At 31.9% G+C, this 10,276-nt stretch overlaps 1 protein-coding gene across 1 annotated transcript in view; it reads left to right on the top strand.

The window, feature by feature from the left end:
• Positions 1–10,276, top strand: part of LOC129801346 (uncharacterized) — a 51,119-nt gene continuing 40,843 nt past the window's right edge. The window contains exon 1 of the mRNA XM_055846284.1: positions 1–651. The gene's annotated coding sequence lies outside the window, so the exon portion shown is untranslated. The remainder of the gene's footprint in view (positions 652–10,276) is intronic.

The raw sequence follows: 10,276 nt of genomic DNA, 5'->3' as shown, positions 1-10,276 counted from the left end.
CAGTTCGAGTTCTTCAGTCGATGACTCCGTTTGTGTACTTGGTGGTCTTCGGGTCGGTTTTAAAGAAATTTTTGTCCATTTGAGATCTAGCGATTGTGTGTGCTTTGCGAGATGAAGAAGAACAATATATAGATATCCACTAAAGAAATAGAAGTTCTATTGCAAAATTATCAGATTATCTGCAATAAGTGCTTTCTAGAAGTGTTGTCCATTTGGGCGAGATCGTCGTTTTCGAAATCCACTTTAACCTACTTCCAGCGGTTTAGCCAAGAGAGAAAAAGCCGTGAGTGAGAAAGGGGCTTAATTGAAGCGTACACGGGAAAAAGTTGATAAGTAGTTGAGCAAGAGATTTTTTCAGTTGATATTTTAACACTATTGAGGGTTCACGAGTGTCTCCAAATTTTGTTGAAAATTTCTGTGCTTAGCAATATATATATTCTTCTGGGTTGAATTTTCCCAGCATCAAAAGAGACCATCATCATCAATTTCCAACGTCTTGGATCACCATCTGGCTATTTACCAAGAAGTGACAGTAACAGTTATACGCACCTCACCTGTGAATCTGTGAAACGGTTATTTCGAGAGTTTCTTCGTGTGATTTTACTCCATTAGCAAAATCATCATATTGAGATTCATCGGGCAGTCTCAGGAGTGAGTATCATCTTTTGCATTTAAAATCACAAAAAAACGCTTTCAATGTCTCTGAAATCACCACTCGATTTAATTTGCATCAATCGACTTCCAAATGCCATCAATTGCACAATGTCCGAACGTCCTGGAAAAGCCACAAAATGCAAACACGAGAGACGATATAAAAGAAATTAAAAGTCAAGCGAGATTCTTGTGAAATTCACACCGAAAATGAGTTCGAGTTGGATCAAAGGGCGATGAACTTGGTGCTCTTTTATTAGCAAACTCAATTGCCGTCATCGAAAATCTTCCGCCGAAGAATTGGTTCGATGTTGCACAAGTTCAGCTCCGAGACTGAATTTAAAATTAGCATACATTTTCATGAATAAATTTTGGTATTTTAGAATTTTGTGAAACTCCATGCTTGAAATTCCACAAGCTCCAATCATTCCAAGGGACGAACGAATTTAAGAAAAGTGTACATCATAAATATTTTGCAAAAAATTGGATATCATTTAAATTAAGAGTAATATCAATTATTATGGATATCGCTTCCGACTCTTTCCTATAAATTTCCATTTTGGCACTTCCAAAATTTATATGAAAAATCTTCAAAAACTGTACACCACTGTGAATTTAATAACTCTCTCCTGAGTAATATTGAATCCATAAATTTCAGAATTCAACCAAACAATTGCATATTCTCTTACCATTTTTAAACTTAAATTTTTGAACAATATTCCATGGTTGTATGTAGAAACTCTGAAATTAATTTACAAAGAAAACCAATAAAAATTATAATTTATTAATAAGATTCGATTTTTCAAATCAATTATTCCGATTTTAGTTTTCAGAAATGTGAAAGAAAATGTCCCAAAATGTCTCAATTTTATTAACAGAAACATACATTGGAAAAATTATTGGATGTTTTAATATAATTTTCATTGTAAATTTACATATTTGTGTAATTTTTGTGTACACAATGTGTAAAATTTGTGTATAAAATTACACAATTGTGTAGTTGTCAATATTTCCGCATGTTAAAGATATATACCCGGTTCCGACGATTTCCAGGGACCTTCTTAGTTCCATAAAGTTTCCATTCATAATATTTCCGAGAATTTCTCGAGTTCCCTGAATGCACGAATGTTTCCCGGTTTGGTGGGGCATCCACGGGTTGCCAAGTGTTTTTAGCATTCTCATGAGTTCTCTGGCATCTTCAAAATTTCCCGCTTTTCCCAACAATTTCGGAGTTATATAGGGGCGTTCGCCTTCCGCGAGATCTGGAGCATTTCTCGAATTCTCGAGAATGTCCTAGCTTACCGTTTCTGAGAATAGTTACCAAAATTTTCATTGATTCCCGATTGCTCATTAAAATTTTCCGGGTTTCTGAGGAAGTTCCAGAGTTAACGAAAGAGTTTCCCGTATATGAGGAAACGATATCCCATATTTTCCAAGCAGGCTTGTGTCAGTACAGTGCCCACTCTGTAATCCGGATCGGCGTAATCCGGACGAGTTCTCGACGGTTACATATAAAATAATTTTGAGGTTATGTATGCATGTCTGTTCACCAATGAAAATGAATTATCTTGTGAAGTTTTTGTTTAATAAATGAAGTATAATAGCATAGAATACTCTAATTATGTCTTTTTAATCTTCTTTAAAACTTTTATTACTAATTCTACAAAAAAAATCTTGTATTATATTTTCGAGACGATGAACAAATTCGAAAAATCCATCCAGATTACGAAGCGGACATCTGTCATATTGCCTCGCAATCATCCGGAATACAAAGCGGGCACTGTACCTCCAAAATTAGGGAAACCTTTTGCAGCTTCGTACGGATAATTATATGACAGTTTCATGACTTTTCACCGAATCACACAAGTCGAATCAATTATAAATTATACAATTATTAAAAAAAAAGATTTTTTTCTTATTAGATTCGTATTCCCACCTCGCAAAATTCCTGGAACCCTTTTTTGATTTTTGTCTACAGGAAAATAAAAATTTAGTGGCAATTTTTACAAAGCTGCCCTGGTTTGCTCACGTTCGTAAAACAAAGTACCCACCTCCGTACACCTTATTTTCACTATCCTTTATACATTTTAGTTTCATTTCACACAATATTAAAATTATTTATTAATAGATTACACCTTTCTGCATATTTGGTGTAAGCGTATATTTGTATAACCTTACAACAATAATCGTGATAAAAAAAAACAAACCAACGATTATCCCTGTATCTTTCCTCACTGTGTTATGTGTATATAAGATATTTCCTCTGAATTTTCATAATAGGAATAATAATCCATGATATCTAGCTCTATAAAATTATTTGTACTGTATTATGCTGACAATGTTAACTTTTGAAAAATAATTTTAAAACTAAACATGTGTTCTTATCGCGAAAGCTTCATTTTTACTCAAAATAAACATAATTGTTATATTGCAAGAAAAATCAGAAAGGAATTACATAGGGGAAAGCGCATTATTTTCTGACGACTGTAGCTTCGAACAATTCATTTTTTTCTATGTTCTTAATGGATTTGACCCACGGGGGCTTTTCAGTGGTCTAGTTATTAAAATGTAATACTATAATGGGGCAAATTCATTAAAAAAAAACATATAGAAAAAACGACTTGTTCGAAGCTAGAATTGTCCGAAGGTAGCGCGCTTTCCCCTAGTAAAATTTTGAAATGTGCAAATTGGGGAAATCATTGACACCCGATAATATAAAAAAGTTATAAATAAAGATTATGTCAATTCAGAGCATGAAAATCAGTGAAATCGACATGGAATTTTTGAGAAAACTACATTTTTTTTTTTAAATAAGATCAAAACTCAATGGACTATAATTTAAATAAAAATGTTTCAGATGTTTTCCTGATCAAAAAGAAATTTTTTTAACTACAACGTCAAAATTTTACTGGTAGCCTAAATTGTGTTACATATAAAAAAAAGTATTTATAATTTGTCTTACGTTGAATAAATATTATTTATTCAATTAATTAATTAATTCCTGACTCTATAATCAAAACATAATTTTGTTTATATTAAAAATTTTAAGTAAAATATTATGTCTCTAGGTGAATAATCTTTTGTTTTATTAAATACTTTTGTTCAAAGTTTTTCCACAAAAGAAATAACTAAGATAAAGTCATTTACGGCATAACAGTGTTTCTGTCGTTTCTGTCTTAAATGGAGAAAAGATGGTTATCTTTCATAACGCGGATTATATGACAATTCTAAAAACGTGAGAGCTTGATTACGAAAATCAAAGTTAATTCCTCGTTCTTCATTAAAAATTCGCATTTTTTGCACTATCTTAAGTGAAACATTTTGTCAGAATTTCATTAACTTTGGTACACCATCAGTCAATCTTTGCACCTTGATTGCATTAAGAGTTGCTTGAATCAAACTCTTTGTGTTGTTTATTTTTTGGATTTCGAGGATACTGGTTTTATTGAAAGAAAACCTCCAAACTAAAGTGCATATCGTAAATTTTTTTATTGATGGCTGCCACCAACTTTATCAATGAAAGAAGATATTATTTATCACTTAACAGTCTCTCTTTTAATGACTTTCTAAAGAGGGCAATTTTCCTTCCAAATTTCTCGGTGGCTTGAGCCTGCAATGTGGGAATATTCTTGTGCCTTTAAGAAGTGTCATGTTACATTCCTTCTGGCTGCACTTGATGTGAGTTTAAATATCATCCAACAGAGATGAAGAAATAAATGCGTTAGATTGTGATCTCCTTTTTTTGTTGCCGTTGGACATTTTTCCGCTTAAAGCGACTGGCTTGACCTTGTTCGTGGCTCCATTTTTCGACTCTGGGAGATTAATTGAAAGTCGCTCTGGTGAATTGAGATTTTGAATGGCACTTGAGACATAAGAATTAGAATTTCCGCTTTAATGGAAATGTTTTTTTTTATTGAGAATTTGCATGATTATTCCTATAAATCTCATTATGAGCTGTCCCAAAAAAAAATCTATTCGACAAAATATAGAGATATTTTCTCCAGAAATAAAATCTAAATTTATTTGTTATTCAAGACATCAAATTCCTCTCAATTAAATTCAATATTTGACCGGATTATCAAACCAGCGTCTGATGTGTAAAGAAAAACCACTTTATTTATTGTATCTCAAATGAAAGTTCATTGTGATTCAGTGTTTGAAATCATGAGATTGCAAGAGAGAATTAAAAATTCACACAAATATCTAATTTTTGTGCTCAAATAAAAGACTGTTTTTTTTGTGTTGTTATAAAGTGATTTAATGCTTTGAGGAAAAAGTCTTGACTTTTTGGAAAAAATGTATGTTTTCATTCACCGATGAAGACAACAGGGGAATAAGTTGATATATTAAATTACCTTTCACATGTTCATTTGATGTACATCATGCACAAAAAAAAATTAAATTCGTGTTAACAAATAATTTAACGTGAAACACCATTATATTCCCATCAATTTCACGAACGTAAAAAATCAGTTAACAGTTTTCCTTGGACATTTGAAATTCCTCCTTGAAATCTATATCTGCCTATAATCTGCATAACCGCGTCGTCTTGCGAGAACAATGAGTTTCTTTCATTTTCTAACCATCATCAGACATTCTGAGAAGAGGCACTTTTTCGCGGATGCAGACGTCGATTTGCAAAAGAATTGTTGCGGAATTTCCTGTATTTCTCATGGAAAAGTCAAGCATCTCCAAGAGTCTGCCAATTTCTAAAATTAAAACTCAATGGTCCTTATTGAAGTGCACAAATGTTTGTAATATAACTCCATGCTTCATTCCCACTCGAGGATGCCCCAATAAAGTTCGTCTGCAAATGAGAATATGCACAAACACTTCCATCCATACTTTTGAGGAATTGCCTGGAGTAACAGCATGAAATTGTATATTAGCTGAAATCTTTCTCCATCAAACACATTATAAATTAATCGAGTGAATTTTCTTATGAAACACTTTCAATTACTCAAAAAGACCTCTTCACTTGCCGGAAATTTCAATCCCAATAGATAAATGCCACTGAAAAATTACTTCGTTTCCATCTCTTTATATTCATGGTATCAAAGAACATGCATCTACACTGAGAAAAAATGATTTTATCTGAGGTTCCCACAGAAAATACACAAATATTTTGTGAACCTTGGGAAAACCAGAAGATTGTTTTTTGGTAGAAATTAAATACAAAATAGGAAAATATGTTGAAAAAACATTTTTTTCGGTTTTGGTTTTAATTTTCAAATTGAATCTAACGTAGAAAGGGTGGCAAAAGCGTCTCAGCTTCGCAAGATGATCGAATTGTGACTTTGATGCTGTATTCCCTAACTACTCCGAAAAATATGTTTTGTCAAATTAACAAGACAAATTTGTAAAAAGGATGTTCTTCCATACAGAATATGGAAAAGTTTTGTCAAATCGGCGGCCAACTGGATCTTATTAAAAGTTTGTCAAAAGGGTGTTTTTCCATATAAAATGCAAGAAAAAGTTTTGTCAAATTGGTAAATAAAATCCTTTTGACAAAATTTCAACAAAATCCATTTGTTTATTTAACACGACATTTTTTCAGAGTAGAATATTAGATTAGATTTCAGTTTATTTCTTGCCTTTTAGATCTAAAGATCTTTTCCTATGACATACGTTAAGTGGTACACTGCGGCAAAAATAAAAGGGTCAAATTGATCTAACTGGTAAAAATGAAAGGATCACCGAGGATCCTTTGAAAGTGTCCCTGTTTTGACACTTATTAACCTCTGGAATAAACGAACAAAAACAGTGATAAACTCAATTTTGATGTTCGCTCAGATGAGAGAAATATGGTATCAGCAATAAGTTCGCGATAAAACATAATCTAAAGTGATAAATTTGCATACAAAATTTCAAGAGACAGTGATCCTTTCAAAGGTTCAAATATGATCCATCCTTTCGAAAAGGATTAATTTGACCCTTTTTGTTTTTAACAGTATTGTTTTAATTGTCTAGATCAGAGGTTAACAAGAACCGTTTCAAACCGAATAAATGTCAAAATAAGTTCGTCCTGGCAGCGTTTTGACCATTGACGTAGAATTTTCATTTGACGTTTGTTCGGTTTCAAACAGTTCTTGCTCACATCTGGTCTAGATGCAGAACAAAAAGGTTTAAAAGTTCAACTTATGGGAAAAGTAATCCGGTTCACGTCTTTAACTATTTTTTCCACTACGTGGTAAGAAAAGTAACCGGTTCATAATCGGTTGTAAAAGTTTTCTAGAACACCAAAATTTGCACAGGAACAAGTGAATTTAGAGGAAAAATTGTCGGTAGTAGGGTAACGTGTGGTATTTCGGGACATTTTTTAGCACTTTCAAATTTCAAACACCCTAAAGACTTCTCAAATTATTTTTTTTCTTTGTTGATACAAATATTTATGTTCCTTATTCTATCCAGAATAAGATTCTTACCGAAAAATGTCGAAAAATGGATAATTTTTTATTCAAAATAGCAAAAAATGTAAAAAAGTAAGAATGGTCTATTTCGGGACAATTATTGGGTATTTCGGGACAGACAAAAATCGCTATTAAGCAAATAAATGTCACTGAGCCTGCTTGTTTATCTTTAAGTAGAAGGTCTAAACTTCACTCTTCCATAAAAATGTTGTTTAAATTTCACATGTAAAGTGGCTTAAATCGAAAAAACTCAGCACTGTTTGTATTGACATCTGCAAAATTGACCACACTGAAGGTTTTGTAAAAAGTGGAATGTGATACTGAACAATAAATGAGAATAAAAAGAGGGTGCGATTAACTTTTTTTTAATGGTAAAATTAACATGAAAAATGGTAACTATAACCCCTAATACATCTAAAAAGGGTAATGTTTACACCGATTTTGGATCAATACTGCAGGGTAAAATTAATATTTCCGGAATGTTATTTTGACTTTTCGGATTTATCTCTGTGAATACACGCGTATTTTACACTTTAAATTAAATAAAATTTCAGAAGTTTTATATTTATCTGATACGTAAAGAACTTAATATTTCACATAGAACTTAAAAATAATAAGAAAATAAATATTTAGAGGATTTTTGATGAGTCCAGAAGTAAGGCAAAGTACCCTGTAGTCGGCCGGTTTCTCAACTCGGCCAGTGCGACTATTTATTCAATTTACTTAGATTTGTTTTAATATGGTCTTACCGATTTAACATTAGAAGGTGTATTATATTATATATAACGTAAATCAGTGAAAATTTCATAGAAATTGACTATAAAACGTTGAAAAATTGGTTAAATAATTCAACTGGCCGAGTTGAGAAACCGCCCGACTAGAGGGTACTTTACCTTACCCATATTGTATCCCGAAAAGCACCTTGACCAGAAATACCACATATTACCCTAGATCCGTTAGCGTTTTTTCATACTTCCGAACGGATTAAAACTCATTCATAATTCCAAGACCTTTCAAATAAATTCAGATTTGCCTCAATAATTAGGTATAATACATTTTCTTTCTCATTGATTATCCTTTTGAATTTGAAAAACAATTAGAAAAAAATTATTGAAAATCAACGCTCTATATATGAGCGTAATATTCACCTACACAGGCTAAAAGTAATAATTTATTAATCTTGTAATTATTTTTTAACAAAAAAAAAGTATTATGCCATTGGGTTTTTACTAAAATATGAAAATTGATTTGAAAATGATTTATTGCATGACATGATCAATCACAATCAAAAATGCAAACCATTCATCGAACATTAAGTCATTGTTGAAAAAAAAACAACTTTTCAATAAATAACTAATTGATACTTTCTCTGAGTGTAGAATATTTCTTTCGATTGCAGTAAATGCCTTCCGGCTCGCGCACAATCATTCCGAAAGAGAAATTGATCTTTTCGTTTTTGTTGATAACAATAGGGCCCCTTTTACATCCACCGAAGTCAACTCATTCTCCCACAATTCTCACATTGAGAGACGCTGTCGTGGCTGAGATTTCTCGAGACTCCAAACTCAAGTCAAGATCACGAACGGCATTTTAGAGTTCGTGTCACTTAATTCATGAATTTATTAGTTATTTTTTTTTAAATGTATTTTTCAAAAAAAATATTAAGTCATTTTATAGAAACAGTGAGTGGGTGTAATTTAGAAAAAATCAGTGATTTCAAATTCAATACGTTCACAATTTGCTATTCTTTAAATTTTAAACTAATTCCTGACCAATTATTTCTCTATTATTTCATCAAGCCACACGATGGTTTCAGCAAATTCTTGTGGCACTTCTGTGGGAATTATATTCAGTTTCGTACTCTTCCTGTAGGTGGATAGTGCATGAATATTCCTATGGGAGTAGGTGAAAGAAGTGTTAGCACGAATAGTTGGTTGTTCAACTCGTCATCACTTCTTTTAAAACCCTCATAAATCTTAAAGTTGAATTCAGAGGGTGATAATTTCTAAATTTACATCACACCTTAATAGAGAGATTAGATGCCTCTCTCTTGGATGGTGCCTCTTAAGATGCCACTAATGATGAAATTTAGATGCTTTTTCTATCACAACAAATCAATCATGGATTTGAATATGAAAATTTGACTAAAGGTATTTGATCTTTTATGGAATTTTTTGTGAAATTTTACCATTTGTGTTGCTGAAATACGATACACCCACAGAAATTTGATGATTGTCTTATAAAAAGTCAGAGGAAGTTCGCTTTCGAGCAAAAAAAAAAAGAAAAAACAGGCAAAATTTGCTATTCAAATTTTGTTAGTTTGATTAAAATGATGGTTTTAATATCTTTTGTATTGAACAAATATATCGTATTCTCTAAAATTTGTTTAATATAGATTTTTTTACATAAAAATGTATACAGTAGAACCCCGCTATAGGCCATTGTTCTAAAGTCCACAATTTATCGACCTTTGATTTCAAAACACTGATTTTAAGTTAGGTTATGTTTTTTAGTACGCGACATGCAATGTTGTCATAAATATTTTAATATTTTTGGCAACTTTAATTGAGTAATAGAGCAATTTAAATATTTCAATATTAAAAGTTGTTGATAATTTTAAAAAATGACATAGACTATAGTTTGACCCAAGTGTCAAATCTGGAACCAAATATGGCCTATAGCGAGACTCTACTGTACGTAGAAAACCTTTTTTTTAAATCTTCGTAAAACCTTGTGTAAGTTTATGAATTTCTCGTAAAATGTATAATAACTAGTTCATAATAGCTTTTTATACAACTTTTGTCCGTAATTAATGCAGGAACATTTTTGTTCATTCAACCGTGAAGAAGCATTTCTGTCGTTTATCTTCTGAGGCTGGTTAAAAACGCTGAGACGGTAACGAACGGATTTCAGATCGGATGATAAATTCTCTCGGTATAGCGGATAACGGGGCGGTATCAGGCATAAATTACTTTCCAATTATTGGGATAATGAATTAATATTATATTATTAAGAAAATATGTAAGGAAAACTAACCAGTAGGGGAATTCTGTAACGATTTGACAATGTCATATGACAAATTTTCGTGAGAAAATAACACATGGGAGTAGGACAACACTGAAGACCAATGAGCATCGAATAGCCATTGCAAGAAGCTCTATGAAGCTATTAGTAAGTGATGTAAATCTGATTTTCAATTATTTTTTTCCGAATTT

This window comes from Phlebotomus papatasi, chromosome 2 (assembly GCF_024763615.1).
Source record: "Phlebotomus papatasi isolate M1 chromosome 2, Ppap_2.1, whole genome shotgun sequence".
In the NCBI taxonomy this organism is placed as follows: Eukaryota; Metazoa; Arthropoda; class Insecta; order Diptera; family Psychodidae; genus Phlebotomus; species Phlebotomus papatasi.
This window is presented reverse-complemented; position numbering and strand designations above follow the sequence as displayed.